The 23,022-nt window shown below is 40.0% G+C and overlaps 1 protein-coding gene across 2 annotated transcripts in view; it reads right to left on the minus strand.

Moving 5' to 3' along the window:
* Window positions 1-23,022, minus strand: part of LOC131678530 (protein vestigial) — a 164,790-nt gene that overhangs the window by 43,528 nt on the left and 98,240 nt on the right. The gene's annotated exons all lie outside the window — the stretch shown is intronic.

Here is a 23,022-nt window from a genome sequence, read left to right on the forward strand (position 1 = left end):
TAATCTACCGCGCGTCGCCTCCGAAAAACGATCCATTTAGTACCCGTTTCACATACTGGCACCGTGGAATGCGTTGACTCAGATTACGGCAGTCGAAGTATTCGAAACTGTTTATTTATTCGACGAATTTCCACGCTAAATTTAATGTCACTGTTAGAAAAAAATCAATTACGAGAGCGAAAAATCCGAGCCGGAAAAACAATCATCAAACATGGTTCGTCGGGCGCTGCTAGGTGGGACTTTGGGAGGACAGCTTTGAGAAAATACATCAACGAAGGGAGCTACGTGCGGTCGTTCACGCTGTTGTTAAGCAGCCGCCCGGCGAACGATAACGTTATTTCAAATATTTGCACTGCTCAGATGCATGAAATAGTCAAAATATCTGCGGACCTGCTTTTTTTTCCTACGCCCAATGCGCGTTGTATTTCACTTCAACCCGGTCGGCGACATACAATAGTCGGAGAGTAGATTTTTGATGCCAGCTTATTTCATGAATGAGCTAGCGTTGTTTAAATTATCCGTGTAAACTATCCGCGGAATTCTACAACACAAACATCGTATCATCGCACACTCGTCAGGCTGGCCACCAACTACTCAAAAAGGGGACAAACAAACAAACAGCGAAAGTACTTTGTGTCATCGTAACCATTATCACCTTGTTTATCGGATCATGTAAGTGTTGAAATTGTTTCGTTTATTCTGCAGTTCAATGTTTGAAGTTCAGTTATACATCATTTTTTGAAAATATTTCTTGGCGGACTAAGATGTTTCCATTTTTTTCGTCTGCTGGTCATCAATATTTACAATCAAATTTAAAAGTGGTCGATTACCTTCACTTTACACACTTACGTAATTTGGTGAAATTGGTACATTTTGAGGTTGCCGTCTCAAATTTTAACCGAAATCATAAATTGTAAAAAAGTACATAAATCTCGGGGGTGGATCTGTCATCAAAAACGAACTTTTAACGACAGCAAGAAAACAAATTAAAATTCATTACATTTTTATCACATCGTGGTGTTGTTTAAAGATATGCATTAATTGTTTTCGCTGCCGTAATCTCTACCAAAAGACGCACTTTTATCAGACCCATTTTTAAAGCCAACAACAAGATTTATCACAATATCACTTGCTTATAATAAAAGTAGTTGAATAAAGGATCATTATACCAATGAAAATATTTTTTTCGCCAGTCGAAGGTTGCAGTGCTAGTGGTTATTCAACCAACCATCAAAATACTTTAAAACACACGCTGCTGGTTATTTAGCAATAAATTAAAATTAAATTGTTCGCTGAACATGGCGCGCCGAAAATGTTCTATTTCTATGCAAAGAATTCGCTGCTTCAAACATCTTCCGATCGTGCTCAAGCTGAAGGGCGAAAGAAAGACAGACATATGTACGTACAAGCTATTTCAACCGTAAAGCTCCCATCTGCACGGTTCGACGAGCAACACGAACACAGCGATTTCGATCTGTGACACGACCTGATCTCTCAAATTATCACCATTGTTTTTGTTATTTTGGGGGGATTTTGAAATGAGTTTAGGGTGATGAGCTTATTTTGGGCTTAACAGGAAGGGGGTTAATATGAATTTTATGCATCCAGGGCGAAATGTTTCGATACATTCGGATTAATCGATTAACGGCTATGGTAAACGATAAATTTAGAATTGATTTGATTTGCCAGGAAAATTAAGATGATCGTTTACTCTTAAATTGACTTAATTTGATGAAGGATTCAATGAAAAAGTGGCTGACCAAAAAAAAAAAAATAACCATCGCCGATTCGAACAATACTTCGCAGTTGTGTTCGGTTTATGAATGTCCATTATTTCCTCTGGCAATTTGAACACATGAGCAATTTTTCAAAAGGGGGGAAACGTTTTCGCATGCATTTCTTTCCCAAAAAAAGTTCGATTACTGTATTTTTTACAGCACTGTCAGCGAAAAAGTTACATGAAATAAATACCCAAGTAACCATAAGCATTAAGCCTTAGTGGCTATACATTTGCACTTATGTTGCATTGAAACTCAATTATAGCATTAACAATGTAACCAAGCTCTATATTAGTATCGTAAATGCATACATGCACTGCCGAATTATAACATTCTCGCTCGATTTATATACGTATATAAAGCTGATATAAGGCGTACATGCTTCAAGGATCTTTAAAGCATGTATGCTCTACATGTGCATTTAGTGCCACTATATACCAAATATACAGCCGATATGCTGCTATCACAATGCTGTGGGTTTATTCGTTATGCAACTCCTCTTGAAGTTTATATTCCGCATATTTCAGTTCATTCGAATATATGCAATATTGCTTATACAGCAAAAACTGCGCACTTGCCGTGAAGGACAAGGCAAAGTACCTCTGTTCGAGACTTACAAAAGTTAATTTTCCTAAAACATTCATATCGTGTGAGAACGAAATTTCGATAAGGATATTCATTACAATTCATTAGAAGGGAGTCAATTAAGGTTCCAAATAGTATTTTTATATTTTTCCTTTTTTTTCATAATACCGAAACGGAAACACTTCACTTCACAGATAAACAAATGTAACTACTTGAAATACTTAAGCAGTACCAGTCTGCATCTATTCAATGTAGGAAATCGCCCGCCATTTGCGCGATCTAGCAGAGAAGAGGTGTTAGATGTAACTTTCTGCCACGACAGTATTATGCATGAATTTACAAACTGAAGCTGTCGTTATCTGATAATAAGTACATCATTTTTCAAATTTTAAGCGTCTCGCTGGATTTCGTTACATATCGTAATCGAAAATGTAAAAAATTTGGACCTCCAGGAAAAGGGGTTGGTGACCAGACTTCAAAGGGGTTTTCTAACGATTAAATCTCCAAGTGACTTGGACGAAGTCTATCTCTCAGTATCTTTCTATTCTTTTTCGGATACTGACTGTGGTGCTGCACTACGATTAATTTCGTTCAGTGTGCCGAAGTTTTCTTAAAATCTCTCTGGTTAGATGTTAGCAGATATTAAATACTGGAATTATATTGGTATCTACACACTTGGAAAAACTGAAAATTACATATGACATAAACAATATAGCGACATATTTGTCTATTTCGTAAAAGGATTTTACATGTTTTGACATGTAAAATAAATATTTTTTTCTTTTTATGTAAAACTCGGCTGAAGAAACTGGCAAATTGTGTGCGACACATATTTTTACTTGTTCTTGAATGTAAATTCAAGTAAATTGTGACGCTCCTTTTATGTTACACCTTGCGAGATGTAAATATTTTTAAGTGTGAGTTACAAAAAATTTCCAAAAAAATGGTGAAGTGACGCCAATCGTGGCCCAATTTAAAACGCCTGATTTAAACGCTAAATTACGACGAGTGGGTTTAACAGCCGTACGGATAAATGGTAGTATGACAGCTATATTGTCTAGCGTGAACAAAACGACAAAAGAACACAAAATAATTTTCGATTCCTCGAAAAAGGTCCAATCAGGACCGAAACGTTGGAGAAAGAGAACAACGAGTGTTCTAGATTTTTATTGACTGAAACGCCGATCTTGAGTTCATAAATTAACATTTCAGAAGTAAAGTGTCTTAAAGTTTTTTATCGAGTTTTTGTCCATTTCTCGAAAACTTAAATAGTTAACATCATTTTTTTATATGTGTTCGACTTATTGAACTTTTTTCTTATTTTCTTATATACTAGCTATCAATATAAAGTGTGCCATTTATCATATTTTTTCCACTGGAAAGCTAAGAAAATTTCACATAGAAAAATGTACTAATATCTTACAGTTAAGTAAATTCATTACTCTTTTAGAAATAAATTAGGTCATGGTTAGTGTATTCTTAGCGTTTTTGTTACTCTTGTCAAAATAGTAAATAACAAACATTACCTTTATTTTTATCGAAATGATGCATTCTTTCTTTGAATCCGTATCAGTATCTCTTTTCATTTTGAAGCAAAATCTTTTCAATCACATCATTGCATATGCAAAAACGACAATTTTTAACCCACTGCATTTGTGACGACGTCATGTTGTATCTACCATTAAATTTCAGTGAAATAAAAAGAGATAGGGATAAAGTATCATTTTCTCAGAAGTTTGTCATTTATTGTTACGGGACCATATATCAATTTGACCTCGGAATTGCCACAAATGACCAAATGTGTGTGTGTTAACCATCCTATCCCCCACTAGCTGGTAGTGATTTACAGGAAAAAGATGTTTGCATGTATTTAAATATATTCATTAGACTGCCCAGAAAAAAGATGAATTTTTGAAAACTCAATCGACCCACCCCTGAGTCGATTCCTAGTCCCACCAGGAGTACTTGCACCAAATTTGAAACAAATCGGACAAGTCTAACTACCGGACCAACGTGCCTGAAGTTTGTATGGGATTTTTCAACAATTTACATGGAGAAAACCCACTAGTGCGTGTCTACAACTTTGTCGAAGACTACTAGTAAATCCGGCTTTGTTGAACGAAGTTATTAAACTTTTAACGAAGTGATGTCTGAGTCAGTTTTGCATGGGGCCTAACAGCGCATGGTTGTGTATCAGTACTCGAGTCCCGCGAATTATACATTTTTGTGAAATAAGGGTTAGATTTAGCTGAATAGTATGCTTACAAGAATTGTAGTAAATAATACGAGTTATGTTTTGGTTAGAAAATTTTAGTTCCACTTGTGACCGCATAGAGGGCGCCACCACTAATTTTTCATAGAAGAGAGATAAAGTATCAAGATGTTCGGAAGAAATACTCAAAAATGCCTGTTCTACAACTTTGTAGAAGACACCAAGTTTCTATCTCTCTTCGTTGAAAAGTTAGTGTTGGCGCCCTCTATGCGGTAACATATGGAACTAAAATTTTCTAATCAAAGCATGACTCGTATTACTTACTATAATTCTTCTGAACATTCTATTGAGCTAAACCTGACGATTATTTCACAAAAATGTTTAGTTCGTGTGAATCGAGTACTGATACACAACCATGCACTGTTAGGCCCCATGCAAAACTGACTCAGGCACTACTTCGTTAAAAGTTTAATAACTTCTTTTAGCAACGCCGGATTCACTAGTAATCTTCGACAAAGTTGTAGACAATTAAATTATCTTTCTTGTTTTCACTTACAGTGATAATACGATGCATACAGTGCCACCTAGCGGCGAAAATGCGCACTAGTGGGTTTTCTCCATGTAAATTGTTGAAAAATCCCATACAAACTTCAGGCATGTTGGTCCGGTAGTTAGACTTGTCCGATTTGCTTCAAATTTGGTGCAAGTACTCCTGGTGGGACTAGGAATCGACTCAGAGGTGGGCCGATAGGGGTCATTTTTTTCCTGTCACTCTAATATTCATGCAAATAACTTGGTTCATGGATTTAGGTAGGTGTTAGCTTAATTGACTTTCCGATGACCCTTTTCGTATACAGAGCCAGACATGTTCCGAGGTCATCGTTACATCAACCAGCCCCGGAATGGCCAAAAATGACCAAATGGTTCCAAAACCACGAGATGCAGTCAGCTGATGCAATTCTAAGAATGTTGGTACCCATATTGCCAGTATTCCATTGAAATTCACAAATACTATCCCCAAAGCCGGCGTTACACTTTTGGCCCGAGTGGGTAGTAAGACAAGTATAAACTGAGTAAGACAAGTATAAGTTCATCGCATTTTCTCATACACATACTTGCATTGCATTCCCATAAAATCATTTCTGGTATGTTTGTACAATCGGTGATACATCGAGGGTTTCGAATGCGCGTGTTATCGACCCGAGATACATGTGTGATTGATTTTAAATTGGTCAGTCCAAAGTTTCGAGTGGGTAATTACCCACTCGGTTATTTTCAATTGGGTAGTACTACCTATATTACCCACATTATCCGCCTGCCCTGTGTATTCCAGCACTGGAACATGTTTCCGGAAATCCGGGTTCACGGGAATCGAATGAATTAATTCTATGTTTTGTGAATTTTTTCACGTGAACGTATTAGGCCTATGTACGAATTTGCATATTATACACTTAAAGCGGATCATCGGGAGCGTAAATAAGTTTGTTTGTTTCGCTCTCGAACTGTGAGCGAAATGCTCCCAAATGATTCGTTAGTGTTCAACCAATCTTATACTTTGTCACCGTTGTACTATCGTATGACAAGTGCCATCTAGCACCTTTCGAGAAAAAAAACGATTTTTAAAGTTAGAGATTGAATATCTTGAAACTTATAATTGGTAGAAAAATTCAGAGAAGACAAATGATGCTTTCATCTATTCTGCATTAATCTCTCAAATATTACAAATATGTCTATATCGAGAGCTTTTGATAAAAATGTAAAATTTGTATGACGTGTCATAATTATGCATTGAAAATTTTCCATCAAATATTAAGTTTTACTCATATCTTCTGCTTAATCTGGTCTAGAAACAATCGGTGAGATGCATTTTTAGGGAAATTAGTCAAGGAATCTAGAAGAAATAGTAATTTTTAAGTACTGTGCCGCCAAATTCGACTGCTGTGTAGTAGGCATTCCACAAGACGTTTGTTTGACGTTTCAGCAGTAGGTTTGTCAACACATTGCAACTGTGTCGGTGTCTTAGACGTCAAATAACTCAATGCTTAATTTTGACAGCATGATAGAAACAAATTTACATGCGGACAGTAAGAAAGGTCGAAACATTTATCAGTGCTTGCGTGCAATTGCCATTTTTTTTAACCCAAAATAAAGTTTCGAGTATAAAAAATGTGCGGCAATAAAAAACAATAAGTGCTTTATTTTGGTCAGATTGCATTACTTTTGGAATGACTACCAAGAATCGCTATTGGTTAACTTCGCAACTTTTTGAAACAAACTGAAACTGCGCTAACATAACTCAATCTAATCGCCCACCAAAATCTCCAACTAACATCCGTCTGTCAGTAGGCGCAAATCCAGTTCAGTTCGCTGGTGCTTTCGGAATATGAAAACTTTGTTGTGTCAATAGACTCCTTTCCCTGCGTACATTCAACCCGAAAACATTTTACCAGGAGAATTTCACCCGTATCAACCCAACGCACACACAAGCAGAAAAATAAATTAATTTATCCCAATGCAACTCACACACGTCGCATCTTGCAGTGCTGAACTTAGTCCAAACCCACCCTTGGTACCAACTTTGAAAATCATCGTGTGTACGCGACTCGAAACTATCGCATTTCTACACGCACAGGGCGAAGAGCACGTGATAAACTTTGCACACAGCAAAGAAACGGACATAGGTTTAACTGTGTGCGAGTTAATGACACCACTGCCGAAAATCCATCCATAGCGTCTACAGTCGGTATTAACACGCACACAGTCAAATCATGCAAAACTTGCACCCGCTTCCTTTCTGTGTGCAAATTTTATTGTGCACTCTTCGCCCTGCTCGATTTGAAAACTTCAATGTACACGAACGATTGTACCATTTCGGTCGATACAGTCATTATGTTGCTCGTTTGGCAAGCGAGTGACGAATGACACGGAAACGAGGCACCTCTCCTTATAAACTATTCGTATTTGATGTATTCACTTAGGTGCGATTGTGTGCAAATACTAACGTTGCCGAAAATCAGTAGTGTTTATTGTACCGTCCGGACATTATAGTTGTGATGTTGCTCGTTTGGGATAAAAGCAACAACTGATTTCAATGGGTACCCCGAGCAAACAACAATCCCATAATTCTCCCATGCTCATGGTCCAGATTAATCCCCACTGTATGGTGTTTTGACAGTGTTTGAAATGGGTGCAACCCATGGATACACCATTATCATGATCCATGGTCCCATATTAAAACTATATATTGGGGTATTTATAAGTTTTTTAGACCATTTTATGTTGTTTTGATGGCTGTGAAATTTGGTGCGGACTATATTCATGGTATTTTTATGAAATTGTATGGTGTTTTAACCCATGAGAATTTCCTCGGGACGCGGCACCTCTATTTATATGACTTTTCGTGTTTTATTGAGCAACTGAAATAATTCTTATTGACGGCTTTGCCTGAAAACATCTGCTTTACGAATGGAAATTTCCATTTTTGGTGAACTTTTCACCAAAAATGGAATTAATCGGCTACTTTTATTGCACAGATATTAAATTATAAGCGGCAGTTTCTGTATAAATATGTATAAATGATTAAAATCCATCTAGTAATAGCGGAGCGTAACCACCACTACAAGTAATCGGACCTTAGCCTTGTTTTCTCATTGTTCGCTATTTGCCACCACGGCTTACATATACTACACCCAGCCAAATCATACAGCGAGATTCATAAGAATTATCTTATGATATATAGAAAAATAACAAATCTTTCTTTTCATAAGATGATTATGAAAAAATACGACTTTATTGGGTATTGCATACGTTACTCGCTAGAGTTTCATACGAGCATCTTATGATTCACATAAACATAAGAGAAATATATAGTTGTTATGAATAGATTAATAACAAGCTTTCCGAAATTTTAACAATTATATTTCCAGCAGGCGTTGTTAAATTTTTCCTACAATTGTACATATTTGTTAGGTGTATTTTTAATAATTGAGGTTAGGTTTATCAACTCACGTTTAGTATTCAACGATCTCGCTTATCCGGATTTCGATCTGCAGGAGTAGCTCCTTATTTTAATCATCAATACTAGTTTTAATTAAGATTTAGTTTAATTTAGCTACTAGGTTTAAATCTTTAGAAATAGTTACCTGATAGTTTAACGAGTTTGATTTAGTATTAGTTATCAAGCTCGTGAAAATAATCTTCAACTCAATCCTATATTATATTACAAATTCACATTATAGTTTTTAGATTAAATTTATAATAATAAAGTAATTACCGTTGGTAGAAATTCACATTAGCTTTAAGTGTAGTTTTAAGTAAAAAAATAATAAATTTTAGATAGCTTTAAATTTGATACATATTTGTTGTAGAATGAAGAATAATGATCCTGTCTCGCGTGTTAGCAGTCCTTCAGCTGTCAATCAGTCACAATCCTCTTGTTGGCCTCGGGTGTGTCCGTAACGCTGGCAAAGAATGAGGAGCTTTCCCCAAAGGGCGTAACACTCCCACCCAGTACGCTGGATGTCGTATCCTGCTTACTCTCATTTGCTCCGAGGTCTAGAACTGCCAGCTTAACGGCTGGACGCTCGTAGATACCCTGCATGGTTTGCACCGTTGCTCTTCGAACTTGGCCGTCCTTGTTCTTAGTCGCAACAATTCGACCTTTGGGCCACATGTTTCGTGGTAAGTCCGGATCAACGATGACAACAATATCACCTACTTGGATTGGTCTCACTGGTTGGTGCCACTTAGTTCGACGACAAATTGTTGGCAGGTATTCGCGAACCCATCTTTGCCAAAAATGGTTTGCGTAAATCTGTGAAGTTTTCCAATTATTGCGTAACGTTGCGGGCTTGTCGTCAAAAATGACCAGAGGTTTGCAGCCACTGGAAGAACCAACTAAAAAATGGTTCGGTGTTAGAGCCGGTGCAGACTCATCATCGATAGGAATATATGTGAGCGGTCTAGAATTTACGGTGTTCTCAATTTCCACCAGTGTATTTCTCAGGACTTCATCTGTAGGATGACGTGGAAGATGCATCTGGTTGAGAATTTTTTTAACGGATTGTACTAATCTCTCCCAACAGCCTCCAAAATGTGGAGAGTTTGGGGGATTAAACGACCATTTTAGTTCTGACGATACAAATTCGCTGAATAGTTTCTCGTGGTCGATTTTCTGCAGCGCTTCTTGTAGCTCACGACTAGCGCCGATGAAGTTGGTTCCTCTATCGCTGAAAATTTGTAACGGTGTTCCACGACGCGCCATGAAGTTCCGTATAGCCATTATACATGAGTCAGTGTTTAGTGTGTGTGCTATTTCGATGTGGATAGCTCGAACCGTCATGCACGTAAGAAGAACGCCCCATCGTTTCTCTACTCGTCGACCCACAATTACGAAAAGTGGACCGAAATAATCCACACCTGTATATGAGAAGGGTTTGGTATAAGCAGCCAGCCTGGCTAAGGGTAAATCTGCCATCATTGGAGGTTCCGGTTTTGCTCTGCTGTTCTTGCAAGTTTGACACTCCTTGCGAATCTTGTTGCAGAGTCTACGCAATCTGGGGATCCGATATTTTTGTCGAAGCTCGTTCACGACAGTTTCATGGTTAAGGTGGTGATATCGATCGTGTACCGAGCGTACGATAAGTGTAGTAACAGGGTGGTCTCTTGGAAGTAAAATGGTATTGGTTGCGTATGGGCCTGCAAACGCGCAATGTTTACCTCTTCCTCGTATTCGCAATAGCCCTCGATCGTCCTAGTATAGCGACAAGCCACATATTGTACTACTCGACGGCAACTTAACTCGGCTCGTTTCGGCTGACTTTGCCACTATAGCCATTTCTTCAGAATATGCTGCTAACTGAACTTGCCGAAAAATAAAACTTTCTGCAATTCGCATTAATTTCGCATAATAGTTTATTTTTCATGCTTCATAATACCAATAATTTATTGAAACGCTAATCTATTTTACCCTGCATTATTCCAAGGATCCTATTAGATCCCGCTATGAATTATATATGTATCAATAGGGTATTTCTTGCTGAACATAAAAAAAATAAATTTAGCTGCTACTACCTGCTACTCTACAAACCATAGCCCCTTAAAGTTAGCCCAGAAAAACTAAAAAAACAGACATACACCCTTAAAACGAAGAGATAGCGAGTTGGTCTATTTCGCAAAAAGGTGTGTTTTGAAAGCATCAACAACTTTCTAGAACATCGAGAAACTGTAAAAAATCAAATAAAAAAGATACAATGAAAAAACCCTTTTTAAGGGGGTATTCCGACATGTACTTCAATTTCACCCAATAACTTTTTTCGCTTAACAGATAGCCATTTCGCTACTTCAACAAAGTTTCATAAAATCATTTCGTCTACAAACTTTCCATACATGACTATCAATTTTGGCAACAACTTGCAAAGTTATTTTTTTATATGCGTATATACCCCCTTAAATAAAATTTTTCCAACATTATATTAAACTACTTAAAAAATGAAGAAAACTTTCCGAAGACATCAAAGTGCCATAACCAATAGTTTCGTCGCAAATATCAATGTCCGGCTTTTTTTGATTCCGTCCCACTGTGCGATGGTCCGAATTTAGCCAACAGAGTACGTCCCGCGAGTCTGTCCAAAAAAATCGTTCATTGATTGTCACGCGATGACGTTCCGCTATCGTCTTTGCCAACCGCGCTCCAATCACCGCAGCCTGCAATTCCAGTCGAGGTATGGAAACATATTTTAGGGGTGCAACGCGTGTTTTCGCAGCCACGAATGCACACTCAATTACTCCTTGCTCTTCAAATCGAAAATAGCCGACAGCTGCAAATCCATTTTCACTCGCGTCGACGAAGATATGGAGTTGCAGTTTATTTGATTCCATTGATGAAGTTTTGACACGATAGCACCTCGGAATAGAAACGGTGTCCACCTTCGTCAAAACTCCAAGCCACGTACGCCATTTCACGAATTGCTTATAAGCTATTGGCTCATCCCATGCCGTACCGGCACGCCATATCTCCTGTAGAAGAACTTTTAAGTACATTAGTACGTTGGCGAGAAATCCTAGTGGATCGAAGATGGACATCAGAACTCGCAAGACTTCACGCTTCGTAGGGATTGTCTGGCCGGATAACAATTTCACATCTGCTCTCTTGGGAAATCTGAAGGTGAAAGTGTCGGTCTTTGTATTCCACCACAGCCCAAGAATCTTTTCGGTTGCCATCTGAGAATTTACGTTCAGATCCTTCTCCGAAGTTTGTGGTCCGTTTAAAGCAGCTAGCACTTCATTGGAATTAGAAAGCCATCCACGTATCTCGAATCCCGCTTGTGCATGAATGAAGCGGACATTTGTTGCAATATCAACAGCTTCCTTTTCCGTTTCCACGCTGGATAGCATATCGTCCACATAGTGTTCGTTAATGATGGCATCGACAGCCGCAAGCATCTTGTGCACGAAACGTTCAGCATTCTTGTTTTTCACGTATTGGGCACAGCTAGGAGAGCATGTTGCACCAAACGTCATAACAGTCATCACGTACACCGATGGTGTTTGATCTTGAGGTCCACTTTTCCATAAAAACCGCTGGCAGTGCTGATCATCATTGTTAATTTGTACCTGGTGGAACATCTCACATATGTCTCCTGAAACCGCTATTCGATACTCCCGGAAACGATGGAGGACTCCAGGTAAGGATGTTAACTGGTCGGGCCTTTAAGTAGAAAAGTATTTAGCGATACTCCATGGGCTTTGGCCGCAGCATCCCAGACGATTCGCAATTTCGTTGGTTTATTAGGATTCGTCACAGGGAATATAGGCAAATACCAAGCACGATCTCTCGGCACATTTTCCTCCTCAGATGATAATTTCCTTATATAGCCTTTAGTCTCATAGTCCCGAATCATAATTCGCAATGCTGTAGCCATCTCAGGTTCACGTGTCATACATAAGATTTTATCGAGATTCCCCGGAGGTGTCGATAATGCTTTGAAATATCCTCAACAGACATCGTTTGCGACGGTAACTGAAGACTTTCTACCGTGTGAACCTTGCAAAGACTGGTCCGGCCACTGGAATCATTCACCCCTGATATCTCTACGACGCACTTGACCGAGTTTGATTCATATCTAGCCTGTCCACCAGTCCAATTGATACATAAAGGGTAATTTTCTCCCGAAATATTGAGCTCTTCCAATAGATCGTGCTCCATGAGTGAACAAGTTGACCCATCATCCAGGAAGGCATATGTGGTTACCGATCTCCCTCTTCCATGTATTGTAACCTTTACGTATTTGAGCATAACTGTACCAAGACAACAGTAATGAGTATTGCATGATGGTGTGTACCCGGTCAAAGGGCTGTGCTGATTCGCGGAAGCATTGCTTTGTTGCTTGTGCCGCTCATCATCGTGGAGATGTGGGTGGTGTAGGTACAGACACCCGTTCTTTCTGCAGGGATTGTTTACTGCGCAAGAATTAAAATGTTTCTTCAAGCATTTTCTACACCCTTTATTATTTTTTACAATCGCCCATCGCGACTTTGGGCACATCTTTAGGAATCCTTCGCATTTATCCAGCACTTTGCAAGACTTTCCGCATGCAAAACAAGCTTTCAGACTCGGTTTCCTTTCATCTGTATGAGTATTCAGATATGCGTCGTCTCTCCGGCCTCGCTTCTCGATCGGCCGGTTACACTTGGAACCGACAAAGGCAGGTCTCGTAACTTTGCTCAGCGCATCTACTAATTTTCCTATCCATTCACTAAAATCGACGAGAGAGGCGGATCGCTTGGATTGGCGAAAAAGTGCCCAGTTCACTTTAATGGTGGGAGGCAAATGATCTACCAATTCTTGCAGTAGAGCCACGTTATACAGACACTCGTCCATTTCACATGCCTGCACAGTAGCACAAAGGTTTTGTACTGCAACCCCAAAGTCAATTATTGTTTCCATCCGGTCCGCTTTAGGTGCTGGCATCGCTCTAATCCGTTTAACTAGTGTTTCTACTATTGACTCAGGATTTCCAAATAGCGTCCTCAGCCGTTTGATTATCACGGGTACATTTTCTGGGTGCAATAGCAGGCTCTAAACGGCGCTGAAAGCTCGATCGTGGAGACATCTTTCCAGTCGATCCAACAGCTCATCGTTTCGAAATGCACACATTCGTGTTGTTCTTTCATACGCTGCAATGAAACGAGGCCAGTCCTCTGGGTCGCCTCCAAACCTTGGAAGATCCTTAACAGTCTGTCGAGCGGCTAGGTGTCGGGTATCCAGCGGCTCCAATCCTTGCCGAGGATGTAGACTAAATACCGATGCCAGCGACGAATGAGAGTTTCTATGATTTTCAGCTACCGGTGACTCGTCGATCGCGGCTGAATGCTCTTTAGGATGCTCTCCCAGATTGACCTTTTCAAGCCAATCAGCTATTTTCGATACATCTCCAACGTCCTCTACCGAATCTCCGTCACTTTGCTCTATTTGCTCCTGCTGCAAAGCTAATCTTTCCTCGAGCTGTCTTGTCTCCAGAGCTTGTTTTTCCTCCAGCGCCTTACGTTGAAGCTCATACAACCTAGCAGAGTTTCTGGAAGCCCTGGACGACGCCTTACTCTTCGTTTCAAAATTTCCTCCTTGAGTTTGGTTCTCTCTAGCAACATCTTGGAAACTATTGTAGTTTTTCTTGATTGCGCCAGTGTGATTTTGCTGTGACATACCGGCTTCGAATGACGACGAGATCGGTGGTAGTTTCATACGATTCTCATACTGCTGCACGAGAGTGAGAATTTGTTGCTTGTGTTTTGTTCGCTCGCTCATGAGAGCTTGAGTAATCTGCTGCAGCTGTTCCCGCATTTCCTGATTGGATTTATCCATTTCTTCACGCAGTCGTTGCTGCTCAGTAGCTATAGCTTGGCTAAGGATATTTTGTTCCATTATACTCATTTTGGATATTGGAGTAGACGTAACGCCTGACGTCGAACGAGTGCCGACTTCGGTTAGTGCTTTCAATTCTTGGTCTGTCACAACTTTTCTAGTCTGCTGCCGCTGTAGCCCTTGCTGCTGCTGCTCACCGATGGTTGCTGCAGTTGCTGCTTGTTCTTCTGCTGCTGCTGAAGGTGTTGTTCCTTTGCTTGGAGAATTCGCTTTCCCTCGTCGAGCGATTTTTTAATGCACCGTCTACAATTCCAATCCTCGTTCTCTATATCGTCAGTAACATGGACGCATTCGTAGTGGAACCACTCGTCGCAGTCATCACATTGGACCATCCGGCTGTGGTCCAGCTTTCGACACTCTCCACAACTGGCCCCGTTTTCACCAGGGGAGTCACTAATTATCTTTCCACCTTTCGATCGTTTAGGCATTCTGGCTACGTTTCAGAAGATATCGTACTCCGGAAGATAAACGAAAAATTTAATTTGTTATGAATAGATCAATAACAAGCTTTCCGAAATTTTAACAATTATATTTCCAGCAGGCGTTGTTAAATTTTTCCTACAATTGTACATATTTGTTAGGTGTATTTTTAATAATTGAGGTTAGGTTTATCAACTCACGTTTAGTATTCAACGATCTCGCTTATCCGGATTTCGATCTGCAGGAGTAGCTCCTTATTTTAATCATCAATACTAGTTTTAATTAAGATTTAGTTTAATTTAGCTACTAGGTTTAAATCTTTAGAAATAGTTACCTGATAGTTTAACGAGTTTGATTTAGTATTAGTTATCAAGCTCGTGAAAATAATCTTCAACTCAATCCTATATTATATTACAAATTCACATTATAGTTTTTAGATTAAATTTATAATAATAAAGTAATTACCGTTGGTAGAAATTCACATTAGCTTTAAGTGTAGTTTTAAGTAAAAAAATAATAAATTTTAGATAGCTTTAAATTTGATACACATTTGTTGTAGAATGAAGAATAATGATCCTGTCTCGCGTGTTAGCAGTCCTTCAGCTGTCAATCAGTCACAATCCTCTTGTTGGCCTCGGGTGTGTCCGTAACGCTGGCAAAGAATGAGGAGCTTTCCCCAAAGGGCGTAACAATAGTTTTGTCTTATGAAAAATCGGAGATGCATTATGGAAAATTGAATCATAGCAAACCGATTTGATGAAATAAATACCGCCTCTAATGATAGTCTTATGATTTACATACGTCCTGCTTGTGGCTAAAAAATATACGATATAGGGTAAAGTGCCTATTTTCACCATACTAAGCAGGGTGACTCACTAATTCATTAATTTCCCGGCCTACAATCAATGGAATGCGAAAAAATTGTTAAGAACCTTCGCTTCGTTGTTAAGAACCAATATATTAACACAAATGCGCTGAAAACAGTGAAATTCTCGTGTTTGAGCGCAACGAAAAATCGAATCGAGTGCCCCTATTGTTGCGCTACCATTTGACTCAATGCGTTGAACAAAGATGGCAGATACTGCTCTAACCAACGGCTTCAAATGGGTAGGGCGATAATAGAAACATGGCAAAAATGGGCTCAACACCCTACTTATGAAGTTCACTGTATTTTTTGGCTGAGTGTAGGCTAGCTCGTTAGAGTGTAAACATTTGGCTAACGGATGATCGGCACCTGGTAGACCACAAGGAAGCTATGCCGATGTCCAAAACCTTTGTTGTGCAAGGAAATTATGGTTAGATATGTTTTCTATGACTGCAGCCAAATTCTCAATTTTCGCTAATAATCACATGGATGCACTGATTATCAACTGTGACTAGTATAATTATAGCGTAATTTACGTCAAGAATCCATACACATTATTTTTTTTTCCACCGTAAGAGCTTAAATATTGTTAATTATTAACTTTCGAGAAATCCTTTTGTTTATCTCAACGATTTCTCTGACGTCACCAAAAACTGTCGATTCGCGGAGTAGCAAGCCTCGTTTCTGTGAGCCGTGTTGCTACTACCTGCCGAATAAGCAATTCAAATACAAACATTGCCACAGTTTGAGTACTGATTAAATACAAATAAATAAACTAACAAGTCAATAATGTGCTGACATAAAAAATATAATAGCTTAGTCGAATTCAGACAAAACCATAGAAGAGCTGGTTTGTTTTGTGTGTAATGCATCGCACCCTGCACAGCATCCATCGCCTTCAGATTATTCAAATTTTAATTTCCCACGGGTAGTAACACGTGAAAAATACAAAAACCAAAAGAAAGAAGAAATTATCGAAACAAAGTAATGAAAAAACGAACGACCTTGTATCCTTTTACCCACGCTGACTTTGTTCAGTTTCTTTCTCACACCAACCGATCCGTTTCGCCGTGAACAAATTATTTCACAACACTAAATGGAACAACGCTTCAGCGCGATAGCTCGGTCTCCTCCATCTTACGTCGAAAAGGATCCCAAATGCCTGGGAATATAGAGAAAAATTCACTCAGCTCCGTCCGGCAGCCGACTGACAGCAACTTTTCTTGTTCGCGCAATAATCTCGATTTGTGATTTACTACCGCTGTCGAGGCATCGGCGGGTGCTCCCTCACTCGAACCATCTTTTCAGTCTTCACCGGTCATCGGTTCAGTACTAGGTACTGATCCAGGACCGATGAAACGTTGGGGGGCTTTCGGTACACAAAGGATACCGCCGGCCGGGCAGCAGTTGCGGAGCAGCAGTAGGGAAAAAAGTCACACAACTGCACAGCAAAGTGGAACCGAGATCGCCTTCGCCTTCGCTGCATCCCGAAACAACGACAAAAAACGACATTATATGGTAGTAATCGAACGAGGAATCCCAATCGAAGTGGATTCCGCCGGCTGGCTGGAGCACCGCGAGAGTCCAAAGATTTATGCTACCAATAAGGGGTGGCAGCAATCCGGCCAGCGAATTAAGTGGAAGCGAAAAGGGCAGTTCCGAAAAAAAAGAACATGGAAATTTTAAATGGCCCTCGAGGGCTACAAACGGTTTGACCGAAGCAGGCTATGTCGTCGAGCTTTCGGGAAGAGATGCAAAACCGAGCAGACAACAGTAGCCAGATGCTGCGCGCCGTTCGGGCTGCTGAGACGGTGTTCAAGGGATTATTGAGTTTGCTCTGTAATAATTAAGATTGGATAACTGTTGAGTTTCACTCAAAATTAAAACGGAATGCATACAAGTAATAAACAAAGAGTAGCGTTTTTATAATTACTTTATAAAAAAAGCAAAACCTACCCTTTTCGGAACTTTGTTTCTCATATCTGTCTGACTTTGGTGTCTAATCTTTGTCTACCAGACAATTGCAGTGCAAGTAAGAGAAACCCGTTCTACATATGATTAAATTACTTCAACAAAAATCCACACAAACTGGAATGAATAAAGACTCAACCAAGAAATTCGCTATTCGTGCCAACCGGCTTGATCGTTGACAAGCGCCAGTCACGTCAAAAACACCATGAATTAATTCTCCGTCATGACAAGATCTGGATTTAGAACACACTTCAAAGCATATTTCCAAAATACTCCTTTTGTGGAATAAACACCAAAATACCTCCCGTCTAGCTGAGACTAATAAATTAATTTGCTGCTAACGAGCTCATCCATGTAAAAGAAACAATTTTGCTTGAGTTTTTTTTCCTTCTACGTTAAACAAAAACAAAAGTATTCTAAAGTACAACACAGCACACGTACCCAAAAACTTGTATCACCTCCAAATGATGCTGAATCATTCGTTCTGAAGATAGAACCAGACAGAGCAGATGCAGGAAAAAAATCGCTCTGTTCCACAATAAAATCCGCAACCGTCGGATTCATATAAGTTCGGTGAAATTAGGCATAAACCATTCGTGGATTTGAAAGTACACATTTTTGAATCCGAAAATTGTGCTCATGAGCTACCCCGCTGTACGAACTACTAAACACATGCTCTTCGTGATTTCCGCCGTAAATCATACCCACATTTAAAAGTGTCCCCCCAGATTCGGTGACATTAATCATCTTAATTTAACTTTAAATGACGGCATTTAATCCAGTTTTCAGTGTGCGGTGTGTCTGTGTCGTCGCGGTGCTACCACATTTTATGTTTATTTGTTTTCTTCTATTTTTTTTCCAACGTTTTACACGTATTCAGTAGCACAACAAAGGGCCGTTCGTTGATCTAGAGTCTACACGGTCTACAATTTATTACGACCGCTTAGCTTCAAAATTGCAAATTAAAATATTTCCAATTAGATGAATAGTGCATACTTTGTACTTGCCAAAGGGACGTCGTACCATAGTGCGAAGAATTTTAATTTTATTATAGAAGTAAACACGTTTATCGTTCACGTTTGCATATAATACATACAACGGAGGCTCAGTCAAGCATCGCTGCGGAGCAGTTGTGTGGAAAAACATTAAAATATTTTTTTAGCATCGCTCAAAAAGGGAAATTTGCCATTCGATGTTTTTCTTCTCTACTTGCTCACTGCTACATTTCCTACAATGGTTTTACAAAGGGTCCTTCTGGGGGCCAAGACGGTGATGATATGGTCATAATTCATTGCGCATCGTGTTGCTATGGTTGATGTGAAAAGATAAGGTGAAATAATTCAGCATCGTATTTATACCTAAGCACGGCTATGGACTTAGTAGTTTAGCGATTTTTGGAGATTAGGCATTGAAAGTTCTTCAGCCAGGTTTTAAAAAAATATTACATAATCATATTAATTCTGATGTCTTGAAATTGACACTAAAACTGAACAAAATTTTGGATTGATGAAAACACTTCCAAAACTAAGGCAATACAATAAAAAGGGGTCTGCCACAATAGATCAAAACACTAATGGTCGCAGCGGAATGTGTACTGTACACCCAACAGAAAAAAGACAAAAGAAACTAAAAATCCATGCGGCGTCTGCGGATCTGAAAGTGAAACATAAGAGTATCTGCTCTGCGAATGCAGTGAATTGATACAACGCAGACTAAGAGTCCTCGGTAAAGGAAGATTGGAGCATTTTGATATTTGGACTGCAAATCTCAAGCAGGTAGTAAACTTCATACCCAGTGGAGAGCCTAACTGCGAAGAGTGTGTATCTCAATAACGACAATCACTCATCAATAGTGGATTAAGGAAGGGGCATATCACAATAGATCTAAATACTGGTCGCAGTGGTTCGTCTCCAACAACAAAAAATCCTAAACATATGTCCATGTTACAAGAAAGGCTGTAGTGTATCGTCGATGTATTGGTTTTGAATTTGATATTTAATAGTTATTAGCAGTGGCGTAGTAAGAAAAATTTTCGGGGGGCTATGAAATTTTTTTTATACATTTGAAAAAATGTTCAAAAATATTCTGAGCAGGAGAAAAAATGTTCAAAAACCAACAACTCAGGGAACGGGTTTGGGTAGTCAAGGTAGGAAAGCTAGCTGTTGGTATAGAATAAATGCTCTTCCTCTACGAGGACAATCTGGGCAGCAAACTTCAGACTGTCAAATTTACTGAGCCCTTTAGTTCCCTTGTACCATTCAGTACCACTTCCTCGTTGAGCTTCCGAATGGTTCGCGAACTACTCGGTCTAGTTTTCGACGCTAGATCTAGCCTACTCCGACGAAAAGTTCCCCGGCGAGAGAAGTTCGAGCCAACCAGCCAGGTGCTGCGGTCAGTTCGGCGATTCCGGTAGAGTAGGCGTCCGGTTTGCTGGATCCCCGGCGCGACTGGTGGTGTATCGTCGCGGTCCACGCGGTCTCGTTCCCGGCGGTGAATCTGACTGTAAGCTAACGGAGAGGTCCCAGACGAAAGAAGTTCTCCCGATACCGATTCTTATTTGGTTTCAGTACCACAACTTCTTGATCCCTTTGACTTCGTAACCGGTGCCATTTAGCACCGCAACTCCTTTAAGCCATTAAGTTCTCTTCTTGAGCCATTTAGCACTACTTCCTTGATGGTCCATTCAGTCCTCGACTTGTGCGCGAACAACTCGGTCTAGTCCCCGACGATGGACCTGACCTACTCCGACAGAGAATTCCCCGGCGAGAGAAGTTCTCCCGAGATCGAGCTAATCAGCTAGATACCGAGGTCAGCTCGGCGATTCTGGTGAAGCAGGGTATCTGATGCACTGATGCGCCGATGACCCGCGACTAGTGGTGTCTCGTCGCTGTCTACTCAGTCTAGTCCCCAGCGGTGAATCTAGCTTACGCTAACGGAGAGTTCCCTGGCGAAAAAAGCTTTCCCAATATCGATTCTTCTTTAGTTTTCGCTATTTTTCTATCGGAACAACCGGTGGGGTGCCGTGGTCGGTCGGGCGAATGGAGCGTGACGTCCGGTTCGCTGGTGTTTCGACGACTCATACTCGCTGCTCTTTTGCAGCCTATTCGACTAGTCCTCGGCGGTGGATCTAGCTTATACCTGCGGAGAGTTCCCTGGCGGTGATTGCTCTCCGGAAACCGTTGTTCGATGTCCATTCCGCTGTAAGACGGTGTCGATCTACATCAGCGGTTCTCAACCTTTTTCTTACCACGGACCCCTTAGATATCACACTGGGTTGCTGTGGACCCCACAGATAAACATAAATTTTGTATGCTATCAATATGTTATTTTCAATTTGTTAGGAAACAAGATTTGAAATTTCAATATGCACTCGGAAAAAATATTTCTCTTCGAGGACTCCCAGCAATGACTTCGCGGCCCCCTAGGGGCCCGCGGACCCCAGATTGAGAATCACTGATCTACATCATATCTCTGTTTACTGCGTTCCACGTCTCTACGTCGCTTGTCATTCTGTAGGCTACATTATCCGGGTTGATGTGCGGTCCTCCCGTTTTAAGTAGCTCCCTGCACGTCACTTTAAACCTCGGACTTTCAAAGACTTCAAACATCGGACAATCAAAGACGCTCCAGGCACAGTGTTGACGTTGCGTACCCACACCGATGAAGATACTCCTTAAACAGCCGTGGCTCAGTAGGAGCTGTTTTAGGTGGAAGGTCATCTCTCCGTGCTTTCTATTGACCTACGTCGACAGGATTGGATGAGCCGGTTGGTCCACTTTCCTTTCTCCGTATTATCCCATTCCTGCTGCTACGTCACCATCGAATCGATTCTCATCATCACGTTTCTGACGTTTCATTGATTGTAGCACATGATATCCTCCGTCAGGGTAATGCAGAATCATCTCGGCGTCAAGGCATACTGCCTCCGGTACGCAATCGCAACTCGTACGACCAGCAGTCGAAGAGTCCTGTTCAGCTTTTCGCGGTTTCACTTGGTTTTCAGCGCCGCACCCCAAGCAGGAGCCCCATATCGCAGTATCGATGACGAAACACTAGATAAAGACCCGACATTTCGCATGTGTAATCAACGTGGTTGTTTAAGCTCAATCAGTCGTCGATTATCACTCCCAATTGCTTCAGTGCACGCTTCGATGCATTCACATGCCCTTCGATGGTGATCTGTATCCGCTGAACCGCTTTGCAGTAGCTGTCCAACAACAAATCCGTCTTGTAGTGAGCTATTTGCAGCCTGACCCGTTCATCCAGCTCTCGATCGCATCTATTGTCTCCGTCACCGACACCTCCATTTCTTCAAGTGTCTCACCGTTATTGACACATCGTCCACGAAACCAACGATTTTCACTTTCCTGGGCAGCAGCAGTGTTAAGACCCCACACTGATAGAATATATTCGTAAATCGCTAGGAATTAATTTCGTACAAACAACTTTCATAAAATATACGAATTTTTCGAACATATGATGAACCGTTCGTAGTTCCATCGAAACTCTTTTATTTTGTATTACGAGTTTTTCGTGAAAACTACGAAACATCGATCGATCGATCCCAAAAGAACAATTAGAGGCTAATAAATACGAAAACTTTTCTAAGATAAACGAAAAAATTTCGTGCGACCAACGAAATCGTTCATAATATGGTCAAGGCTCCGAAAATGGCAACTACAGGCAAAATTATTTTTTATCAAATTTTGCGTCAAACTGTTTGTTTTCCGTATGTAAATAACCTCTAATATTAATATTGAATGGTGATCCCAGAAAAAAATTTCATGTCTGTCATTTATGAAAGCTTGTTGATGCTACTTGCATGACCTGAAAGTGACTAAAAGACCGTAAGGAGATAAAAAGGTAAACAAAATCCATATTTTCAACTTTTTGCTTGCAACTACATTTTTCTATCGTAGTCTAATTTAAATTTGATGATATTGCTTGAAAATTTTTGATGAATATGGATTATTGCTTATTTTCAGTTGTGAAGTAATGCAAACCAAATAACTTGTAACGTGACAGATCAAAAATTCAAAAAAGTTTTGTGGACCACACCAACAGCATGCATACAATGTCTAACCTGCATTTTTTCTTACTACTTTGAGTCTACTTTTTGAATTTGTATTGTGAAAACTTTAGAGTTTTATTAATTTTTAAGAAAACACAGTTTATCTTATGTAACGTGACAGATTTTTTCTGCTGTAAAGCAATTCTATCAAGTTTGATTCAATTGCGTCAATAGTGGTGACCATCTTTGATTCTGATG

This window comes from Topomyia yanbarensis, chromosome 2, assembly GCF_030247195.1.
Source record: "Topomyia yanbarensis strain Yona2022 chromosome 2, ASM3024719v1, whole genome shotgun sequence".
NCBI classification, from domain to species: domain Eukaryota; kingdom Metazoa; phylum Arthropoda; class Insecta; order Diptera; family Culicidae; genus Topomyia; species Topomyia yanbarensis.